Here is a 12,237-nt window from a genome sequence, read left to right as displayed (position 1 = left end):
TCTTCCTTCTCGATATAGGTAAAAAAAACTGAAACAAATTATGACGAATGTTTTATATTAAGTATTTCCTGATTCACAGATTCAAGGAATATCAGGAAAAAGGAAATGAAAACCAAGATATCTAACTTATAAAAGCTACATGTAGATGTACCATGACTTATTTGAACCAGGGACAGATTTTGATTTCTTATTAAAAAAAATAATAAAAAGTAGGCAAAATATTTGAATAGGATGCAAAGTACAAGTAGTTGTTTATTAGCAGAATGGAAATTTTGTACATTCCATACATTTGGAAACAAACATACAAAAACAGTAAAGGAAGAAGTATAAAACCAATGCTCTTAAAAATACTGACTGCATGCAAAATATGATAAATAAATCAATTATGACAAATCATTCCCATAACATAAACTATGAATGGTAAACTTTTGTGCCTATTTCTTCGAGGTTATTTTTCATGATACAGCTATATAGATACACGTAATATTATGCTTCTTCATAGCAGGTAATTCAAGTTCACGATAACCAGATCTCTCTTTTTATTTCAAATGCAAAAATGCAATATGTTTTATAAAATCGTGTATTTATTTTCTTGAGAGAAACGCCTGTATTTTATCAGATTACGTGAACTTTTGATGTCTTTTTTTCCTCCAAAAGATAAATGCCTTACGACTAAACATTGTGACGTATCTGGTTTATCATCAATAAGATGAAATCTCGGAATTAATTAATAAAACTTAATGATAAATGTCTGTATATTTATCTTTCTGCGTTCAAATGTAGTATAGCTTCAAAAGTATTTACACGCCTATTCAAAATTTTGTATTTGAAAAATCAGTTGATACATGTATGTAGTGAGTTGTGGAGAGAGTTTCTTGAAGTTGAGAGCAACGAGTCTTTTTCTAATTAACACTTATTAATTTAAATAAAAAAAAAAATAAATTAATATAATGTCTTAGATTCCATCGTATTATATTTTCATATTTTTGTTAAATTTCTATTTCTACTTTGCACCTCTGTTACATGTATACATTTAAAATATTATTTAAAATTAAGTCTTTTTCAAGTTCTGCATTACAATTGTTACTTTGACCTGCAAGTAAGAAATGTGATGTCATGCAGTTATAACTTATAAATTTATATCTGAGGTCAAAGTAACACATGATAGTTCTATGGTGTTCTTCATGCCCAACAACTTTTTCATTGTATCTTTCTTTTAATCTCAAATACAGACTGTTCAATTCATCATTTTATCAAACTTTTGAAAATAATTAGTATATATAGTATGAAAAGGAAAATGAAGACTGATGTTAATTGATGCAATTAAAAAAAATAAAACATACCGTGATCTTTACGCAAATAATCAACAGAAATGTCAAAGTTTGCTACCGATTTGTTCAATCTTTTGTTTTTCCCTTTCTTGTGTACTGATGGTGAAATCTCCATAGACTGGGGTTAATATGGGGTGATAATGAACCGAATCTCAGAAGAATCGTGAGCTTTGACAAGATATAAAATTCCTCCAGGAAAACCAATCTGTACCTCCTAAGTATGTCTGGCACTTGATAAACAACCCAAGATAATTATATGAGCATTTGCCATTGAAAACCCCCCAAAACGAACAATGTTTCATCCCACAGTGACTTTATTATTGAATCAATTCCACTTTTGATGCATAAATTTCCTTATATATGCTTTTTATACAATTCATAGAAGTAAAATATTTTTACTACTATTTATTTATAACACATTGATGTGATTTATCTTAAACTTCCGTCAGTAACAGTGCATTCCGGATTTAACTTCATAGAAAATTGTGTATGGCTTTGAACTTATTTTGTTGAATTGACCGAAAAAAGACTAGAATACTGAGTACTGTAGTTTATTTCCTTATTATATTTCGTACATGTATACTTTGACACACATAATACTTAAACAATTACACAAGTAAAAACGATGGAATCATAGAATTAACGAACGTGTTTAATCAACTTATTTACGAAAAACGAAAAAAAATTGTATTATCTATTGAAGACGAAATAAATCACTGTACATACAGTAAGGATATATCCGTAGTCACCAATTCAATTCAAAGCATGATCAAACAATTGAAAAGATAACTTCAATCATTATTCTGAAAATAAAGTTAAATAAAATCTATTTGGGTAAGATATAAAAAAAATTCAATCTTACCGTTTAGCAGGGATCTAGATTTTTAAAAAGAATTCCTTCATTTATCAAAATTGTAAATTGGACTCTCCGACAGCCAAAACCAACAAGACTCATTGAAAAGAAGAGAGAGAGTCAGAATTGTGTGAATATTTCTTCTCTATACATGCGAGAATACAGAAATGTCAGATTGTTTTAGATCCAGTTTTTCCTTGTATTTTTCTCACCCTCTTGACCACCAAGTGAGTGTGAAAAAGCACTCTATAGCGCGTGAATGTCACTCAGAATTAAGGTCTCGGCTTCATATCACAGTAAAGCCTCCCGAACACTCGAAGAATTTGATGCGAATGTTGCGATCACTGAAAGCATTCCTTGTAATGGCACCTCGTGGTATTCCCTTCAGGACATCGCCACTGATACCTGTATCAATAACAGGCGTGGAGTATATTAACAACGCTGGCTAAAGATAATTTTGGAATTGTTCTGGGAGGCGATTCCATTGCTAGGGTTAGGAGAGATTTGTGGTTTCTTAATGCTCAAGAGATAAGGTATTACGTATGACTTCCATTAGTTTTTCATTTTAATAAAAAGATATGAGTTCTGTAGAATTTATGACGAAGAGAAAACTTTGAGAATTCACAAAGTCGTGTTAATTATTGCAAAACAAGTATGCTTTATCGACGGGCCAGGGGATAGTAGTTAGAAATGTGGTTCTGGGTTAACTCGCTAATCTTTATTTATTGAATTCTTAAAGTTCAATGGGTGTTTACTTGGTACTGCTGCGGATCTATTTTATCAAGGAAGACTTCTATTGCATCACGTTAGAATCAAAATATGCACACGAAAACAAATGAACAAATCATAGTCTTGTTATTGTTTTGAAAATATAAGTACTTTAATTTGACACTGGTTCAAGAATGTTGGAATGAGTTCTAGTGCATTGAAGTATTGACTTTATATATAATGAAAATGAATTAAGAATTTCTGTTCATACAGTCTCATTTGAAGGTCATCAGAAATGGAATATTGCAATTGCATTCTGATATCAATTATAACAACTTTTCATCAAATACAAAACTGCGATACCTTTTCATTGATTCTTTGATTGAAAATATAGGCTCTGTCTGTTAATCAACGCATATTAATTTTTTAAACTTTAAACTTTAAAAAGAATTGGAAAATAAAAGTCATGCTTTGACACACTTGGGAATTCAATGTCTTCTACATGTAAGTTCAGGTGATTTAAAAACACTACTTAGAAGCATGCCTTGCAGCAAAATCACGAACTCCTCTTTTTAATATAAAACAAAATTCAGAGAAATGCATATTGATAATTTTAATTCTCTAGTTTTATCTAAAAAAAAACAAAAAAAAAACACACACACAATATGGTGAGTATATATCCGGAAATATGAACCTTAGAGTTCCACGTTTTAAAATATTCCACAACACAGAAAAAAATCAGAGGGATACAGCTAATTCAGGTTTTGCCTTCAATGATTGTGGTTAATTGTCAAAGAATTATTAAATGGCCAGGAAGAAAACACACAATTTATAATGTACACACTTTTAATTGTTATACATTTTCTTGTTTAGTTTATGAAATCCAGTGTTCTGCAGTATGAGCAATTTTTCGTTAAATAGCATGCAAGTTTTAGATTTTTCATTCATACAGATACACAAGTACATGCAGCAGTGGTGGATCCTAAAATTTTAAAAGGGGACCCAATGTGCCAATGGGCCCCGCCTCAAGGACCCCGATTGGTCAAGAATAAAGACGAGTCCTGTTATGTTTTATGAGGTATGTAATTTTGTAAAATATATCTAATCTTTGTTGAATGATGTGTCTTGAAAAGAGGGATGTCCTCCTTCAAATTAATCAATTTGAAGTGTAAAAGAGTAATGAAGAAAATGCTGTTTGGTCATCATTTCTGAGACGATTCCAACATATGTAGGTCAACGTGTCTATCTCCCCCAGCCCGTCGCTTCAAGACTTGTAGTGTATAAAAATTATATTTTAAACAGATAGCAAAATGATTTACTGTCATTTACGCGGTTTCAAAACTCCACCTAATCCCCTCCACGATAAAGTAGTCTGATAAATTCCAACTTTGAAATATTTTCGTTCAGAATTGCAGTGAACATGCAGACAAGTGATATGGAATTCAAAAGGGTGTAGTAACTTGTAAACGGATAAAATACAGCTATTTATTTGATCAACATATCTTAAAATTTTGATGAATTCCTATGTCTATCTGTTCTGTTAATTGATTCACGGATTAGGTTTGCGTCATTTTAACTGCATTTGAGAGATAAGAGGGCTCGTTTGTAGAGATATCGAGACGAAATACCTCCCTAAAGTGACCCAGTATAGAAGCATGTGTTCAGTTATTTCTCAAATTTCTGTGCATACTGAGACGATCCATTTTTTTTTAAAATGACATTACTCAAGTGAGGTTTGTTTCAAGTAGCTTGGAAGTGTTTATAGACAATTTAACACCTTGTACGTAATATCGTTTGATATGCCCCCATACATATAATAGAAGATTTGGGGGTATGTAGTTCTTTTACCATGTCCATGTAGCTCTCTGTCTGTTTGTCCGCAAAATCTAAAACATTACCCATAACTTTTGATTGCTTGGAGCTATGACTCCCATAATTCAAATGTGTCTTCCTTGTGACAAGGCCTTGATAAGTATCACATAATTTGAATTCTTGATCTTGACCTAGGAGTTTGACACAATTTTGCAAAAGATTACCAAACTTTAATATTGACTATAACTTTGAACAGTTGGTGCTTGAGCCTTTATTTTGCACATGTGTATTCATTGTAATAAGACATTTCCCGTGGTAATTTAGAGTTTTTATCTGACCTTGACCTTTCAGTTTGACCTATTCTTAAAAATCTTTTTTACATTGGACATTACTTTTAAACAGTAAGTATCAAGGCCTTCATATTCTAATGTGTATTTCATATGACTAAAGTCTATTAATGATACATGTATTGACCTTTTGACCTTAGAGTGGACCTACTTTTGAAAAACTTTAACCTTGGCTTTAACGTAATACTACTGGTGCTAATTCTTTAATATTTCTAAGTGTACTTCTTATGACTAAGCCTTCCCTTGGCCAACTTTTAATTAATTTCTATCACTTAGACCTTGGAGTTTGACCCACATTTATAAACTTTGACCTTGGCCATTCGTTATTAATGATTAGTTCTTAGACTTTCATACTTTAAAGATAAATCCATTAAGAACGCATTCTTTCTTTGACTAATCAACAATAAGTATTTTTCATCCATTGACATTAAAGTTTGACTTCCATTTGAGAAACTTCGACAAAGGCCAAATGTATATTGGTCTCGTGTACTTTTTAACACGTGGAAAAATATTTATTATCGCCTTTTCTATTTTCACCTTTAAAGTAAAAAGGAACGACGCCATTCTGTGACGATTATCTTTTATAATAGATTTAGTTTCACATGCAAAGCAAAGTTCATTGTACACGTATATTATTCAGTGAAATAAATAGTAAACAGTGGTGACGTATGAAAGTATTTAATACGAATTTGATATAATTAAATGTAATGCTCATTAATGATTTAATTTGATATCCATGTATAAAAGTATATTCTTATCTTTCGTTTTTGTTTTAGACTACATCCTTCTTAAATGAAGCTTTTTGTTCTGAATTCCAAAAAAGTTATCTCTCTCTTTTTTTATTACAAAATGTTGATGTTTCACAGATTTTCAAATAAAAACGTTTTTCTTAAACGCTGGTTTTATCGGACAAGAGAAATCTAAAACATTAAATAAAAAAAACTTTAAAGAAGGCATTGATTGTTTTCAAAAACAAAACTTAAAAACGCTAAACTTTAAAAAAAAATCTTTGTGGTGTCAAGATAAGGACGGGTAATTTAAATTATTTTGGGAAATAATACGTTTCGGTGTTCATCATTTTCGATAATATTTACAAAGATAATCTCCAATTTCACGAAAGCATACAATCTTGATGCAAATCTCTCTGTTGGCTTTGAATTCCAAACATTTATTCCACAAGGGTGGTAAGGAATTAAACTATATTGAATACTAGAGGTACTATGAGCAATGAGCTCACTAAATGATATCTCCACCTCCCATTAAGTAAAGTCAAACTCCATGTTTTGCTCTGCAAGACCCGAATTAAGCGTCGGGTCAAAAGTTAAAAGTAGTAGGTGCACGATGGCACTATATAACATAAATTTCATGAAGGTCTTATTAAATTTCATTCAGTGGAAAAAAGTGAAGTTGCGGATAAGAGATGGGTATCCCGAAAGCGTTCTAGACGGACAGACGAACAGACGGACTGCAGGACATACGTATATCGCCGAATTCACGGATGTGTGAAAATCTATAGAAGATTTTTTTTTTTTAAATTTCTCAATAACTACTGGGCCTGAAAAAACCTAAATAGTACGTTGGAACATCATTTTATGGTTAAGATTCAACGTTTTTCAAATCCGGATTTAGGATGAGGCAATAGTTTTACATTAAAATATATGGGACTAATCTTTAAAATTCTGGTCAACATAATCAAAGGTATGAGCTAGTCAAATTAATATATAAGCATCTTTAGATTCAAATCTGTTAAAATTATAACTCCAGGGAAAAAAGCTAGGCCACAGTGGACGATTAAGTTTAGTAGTTGATGTATATGTATATATCGAGTGTCTTTTGTGACACTATCGTATTTAGTTATTTTTTACTTTATGTCCTTGACGTTTGAGGGCCTCGGGAAAGACTTTTATGTATGCCAATAATTTGCACCTTTCAAACATTTACATCGGCCATATTTTCTGAAAATTGTGTCTTTTTTCACAATTCCCTGAGGAGAGAATTTCTGTTTGGTACAAGCGACTTTTTAATCTTTTAAACCTACTTTTGGAAAACTTTTATCTTGCAAATAACTGTGAACTGTCATACAAGAGAATAAATATTAACAATCAAGTTTTTTATAAGCTATTTTTACATCCATGCTGCTAATTTTTTTTGTATAAATACTTATGGTCAAAACCTTGTGTGTGGAAGGGGTCCACATATTTTTTCTATTTTGATGATGCCTTTTAGCTATACAGTAATAAGATGAGATATATCGGGACATAATTGTTGGTAAATGCAGATATTGAATATTCAAACTGTAATTTTCAATAAACACATAAGAAAAATAGACAATTTGGAAGTTTTTCAACACATCAGACGAAGGAAATGCAACCATGTCGCCTACAGTCTCTTAGGAAAAACGAATTATATATATTATTCTGTTCCTTTCCTTTATATAAAATGAAACTGGATACATCAATTACAAGATTACTTGTACTTTTACATGATTTCAAACGGAGTTGCCTACAGCTTTAGCATTGTTTGACCTTATTTTTCTCATGTTAAAAGATTTCTTTGAGGAAAAAAGTATACAATTAAAGTCATATGATATCCTTAATATATATAAATGAACTGGATATGTCTTCATACATGTACCTTTTCAATTTAATTAAATTATTATCTATATTTGGCTATTGCATCTTTATTATTGCTTAGCATTGGTTTCAGTATAAAATAAAGGACTTTTTTCAGAATAATTATATAAATAGAGGATATTCAATGTTTTGTAGTTGAATATGGCATTTATTTCACGAGTGGGACAGGATTTTTGATATTTTCACGAGTGCGAAGCACGAGTGAAAATATCAAAAAATCCTGTCTCACGAGTGAAATAAATTCCATATTCAACTACAAAACATTGAATTTTCTGTTTATTACATTTTTTTAAAAAAATTCTTTGATTTTTCCTTTGGCTCTGTCTTTTTTTGTAATAATTTCATGGACTCGTGACGTCATAGTTGAGCGGTTGAGACGTCATAGCTAAGTGAAGTGAAAACACTATTAACATGAATTTGACAACAATTTTTTCGTTATTTTGACAGTTATATTTGCTGTCAGAATGCTTTATTTATTTCCATCTAATGTTACATTAGGTCAAGGATGATATTTTTACAGAAATCTTCGTTATGAGAAAGGAAATCGAGAGTTTTCCCGCACTTTTGATATTCGTCACACTGTGACAGGATATCATTTTGATATCCTTTCACACTGTGACAGGATATCATTTTTATTCAACGAATAAATTACAGTATTTCACGGGTAAAAATGTAATAAATTTCAATACAAAAAATGTAATGATGAATAAATGTTTTGCATGTACGTTTTAGCTATAATGAAGCTAGGACTGGTTTGATTTTACGTATTATTATACCCTCATATTGTAAAAACCTTTTATGCCCTCTATAATTTCTTTATTTAAACTTACTTTCTTTTGCAAGTTCTAGTTATTTAAATGGATTACTCAGTATGACCATTATAAAAATATCATATATTGCATTTCTAATCATATATCAACACTGTGAGTTTCATAATGTTATTTATATGTGAAAACGATTTTATATATTGCCTATCGTCAGAAAGAAATTTATGAATTAAAAACGTGTAACAAAAATCGAGCTTTTCACATTCCAAAATCAATCTGTGTGACTGGAATTAGTGAAATCTGGTGAGTAATACTTTTAGTGCGTTTCAAGATTAAGCAAGGCAATAAAATACGTCACTTAAGATTTCATGAATCAGCAGAAATTGAAGTACTTTTTATAAAGCTCACCTGAGCTGAAAAATCAACCGAGCTCATTCTCTGATCCCCCGTTGTCTGGCTTTCATGTGTCCGTCCGTCTAGTTGTCTGCACCTATGTTTTTTCTGTCTGTCTAGCTGTTGTTAGTACGTTCATCTGTAGAATTTCACATTCTCGGCTCGGAACCAATGTTCTTGAGAACCAATGCTAAGTTCGATAAATATTGACACAAAGTATCCTAATTCTACATGTACATGAACAAGCGTACTTCCAAGGGTAGAAAATAACGAATGGTAAAAAAATATTTTAGATCATTTTTGTTATAACTTTAATTACATAGGAAATGAGGATCTTAAATCACTCTCACGTCATGACCCGGGGGTAAGGAATTTGCTTAAAACGGAGATGGAGGCTATACATTGAAATATACTGAAAAAATGCATGGCTCAGTGAATAATTTCATTAATTTTTAATATTAAACATGAGCTTCAAAGAATGACATAATTATTAACACCTAAATTAAACATTAATTTGCAAAATGCATAAAAGCATTATAAATTTTATCGACGATAATCTGAGAGCAATTTACATTTGAGGGAAAGATGAATTTTGCTTTCATGTATTCAAATTGTACCAGTTCTTAACTAAATTTTCGTTACTCATTTGATCATCGAAGAATAAACCTTAACCATTCAGTTCAATGAAAGAAGATGATAGGACTGGAAAAGTCCCTAATGATGACTTTTGCAGTTATTTTCGTCCCTTGCTATTTTCGCCCTTTTACAATTGCTGACAATTTTGCCCCGTTTTAAATTCTCCCACAATTTTGTTTAAGAATTAATACTGTGTTCTTTGAATTCGCCCCGTTTTAAATTCGCCTACTTAAGACAAGGGCGAAAATAAAATAAAGTATGTTCTCATGAAAATGATACCAATCGATGTTTGTTCTTTCTTTATTCCTGACCGATAATTGTTTAAATCAGTAGTAGTTAAATGCAAGCTGATATTTCTAATATTAGTTAAATCTCCAGTCTCTTATAACTTTGTGGAAATTAATATGTAATTTTTATGCAATATATTTGCAACGAAGATATTGTGGTTGAGCTACTACTTTAAAAAACTTGTATAATAATTGCGTATAATTAACCAATCAAAATTAAATCAAAAAGATGTTCAAACGGAAGAATTGTCGATTCTTCCGATTCACCTTTTCTTAGATTTATAGATGCGCATGTAAATCCTGAATGACGCGAAAAAATTATTTTGTTGATGGTGTGGCGCATAATGGCCTTGCCTTACTTGGAAAATTTAATAGTGTTTGACAAGACCAGTGAAAAAATGGAGTATTATTTATCGTTAATGACTGACTGTTTTCTTACGTTGCTGGTAAGTCTTGATCAATATTTTTATGTTATTAGTGCTTTGTTGCTTGCTCTCTTTGATTTTTTCGCACGTGCAGGTCAAAAGCTTGCAAAAAGTTCATAAAAATAAATGAAAAATTTACAAATAATTATCTGTAACTCCCTCTTAGATTTATAATTATTCACTTTTAATGTACATGTATTTGTTTATAGAGAAAGTCGATAATTTATGTTTCCCTCAGTTAAAAATTTGAATAGGAAATATAGTATAAAGCGAACCAATCGTGTTAAAGTTTGAGAAACTATTGAACGAAATCCATTGTGTTGTGTGTCCTATGCAATTTTATATGAATTATTGTCAAACTACACATAAAAGATGATGACTTTGACATTAAATACTAAGTTCAATACTAGTTATAAATGTCTTTGCTATAAAAATTTCAGTTTTCATCCATCTGTGCACATAGAGACATTAAATATTTATATAAAAGAACAACATTTACATGTACTAACACTATAAGATAATGTCCATCTAATATTTGATTTAGTACAAAAGAGAAGTGAAGAGAAGCTTATAACAAACAAACAAAAAAATGTTCAAGATTCTATTTTGTGTCGTTCAGAAATATACCTAGCCCGAATAAAGAACTTTTAAGTTAGACATTCAAGTTTTCAAAGAAAATAGATTAGCGTCAGTCATACATCAACACAAACAAAATCTGATAAAAAATTAAAGAACATGAAAAATGATCCTACCTGTAACACGTGAAGAATGAAGAAGAAACTGAAGATCTTGTCTTATTTCTGAGGCTTCAAGTTCTTTTTTCCATTGCAGATTCACTACTTCTGATATATAGCAGCCGTCGTTGTCACTCAATGCCGTGATGACATCGAAGCTCACTCCCCGAAGGCCGATAAGCCAACGTGTCTTGAAAAAAAAAATTCTTCTTGGAAAAATAATATATATTACTATTTAACACGGAATGGAAGAAAACAGGCCATGAGAGTTAGGTGAGGACGGGTCGTCTGATAATATTTCACACACAATCTCTGCAGTGCTGGATGTTTTTTTTGAAATGAAACTGACGTAAGCAAATGTTGCACACACTGTTATTATTCGATCCTGACATTAGTTGTCATTTAACAAAATGGATGTGTTACTTATCTTATAATATATATTTGTTCTTAATTTTTGTGAGGACATTTTAATGGAATTTCATTTTGTATTCAAGGCTGTACCGTAAATCAATAAATTATAAATTTATATGGATAGTAACATGCAGAAAAGAAGGAATCTAATCATTTTTTGCTATATACAAGTCAAAGTTTCATTTTTCTAGATTGCACAGTCTTTTTATAAATTGTTTATATCGTTATCACTCTACACTGGAAAATGAACACCAAAAGAAAATTGGAGACTTATGATAGAAATGCATTGATATGACACTGTTTCCACATAAAAATTATCATAACGTTGAAAAAAAAGATTACTATTAGATGTAGTTTACATCACTATCATTTCACATTAATATATAACTGATTTTAGAAAATCGATAACCATTCATTTATTTGTTAAATTCACTATAAAGGCATTTATTGGTCAATTTATTGCTAGCATCGCTTCAAAGAGCATATAACGCCTTTAAAGCAAATAGTTGACTGTTCCTCAAAAACTTCGTGGATTGAACTAAAAATGTCCTCATCTTTGTACAAGGAATGGCTCATAAAAATTGTTTTGTTGTCCATCACTAATTCACTAGAACAAAGGGAATTTCAATTAAACAGTTTATTACAAAAGTTGCTGAGAATTTACATTACAACTGTGGGGAAAATTTATTTCCTTAACAACCAAAGTATTTATTGTTATGTCGATACCGTTGATTTTTTTTTATTTTAACAAAGAGCTTAAAGTTTAGGACCACTGTGCATAGGTCTGTAACCTGATCCAGATACACACAATAATCTTCAAAATGTAAGTTTACAATAAGTCATATTTCCATAACCAGAAGTCTCTGTCGAGACTGTAGCTCTACTGGTTTGTACTTATCA

The 12,237-nt window shown here is 30.9% G+C and overlaps 1 protein-coding gene across 1 annotated transcript in view; it reads right to left on the bottom strand.

The window, feature by feature from the left end:
- Positions 1-11,132, bottom strand: part of LOC134240668 (fibropellin-1-like) — a 28,764-nt gene extending 17,632 nt beyond the window's left edge. The window contains exon 1 of the mRNA XM_062722733.1: positions 10,945-11,132. The gene's annotated coding sequence lies outside the window, so the exon portion shown is untranslated. The remainder of the gene's footprint in view (positions 1-10,944) is intronic.
- Between the last annotated feature and the right edge of the window lie 1,105 nt (positions 11,133-12,237).

Source organism: Saccostrea cucullata, unplaced genomic scaffold (assembly GCF_032062105.1).
Source record: "Saccostrea cucullata isolate Sc308-1 unplaced genomic scaffold, CSIRO_AGI_Scuc_v1 ctg259, whole genome shotgun sequence".
NCBI lineage: Eukaryota > Metazoa > Mollusca > Bivalvia > Ostreida > Ostreidae > Saccostrea > Saccostrea cuccullata.
This window is presented reverse-complemented; position numbering and strand designations above follow the sequence as displayed.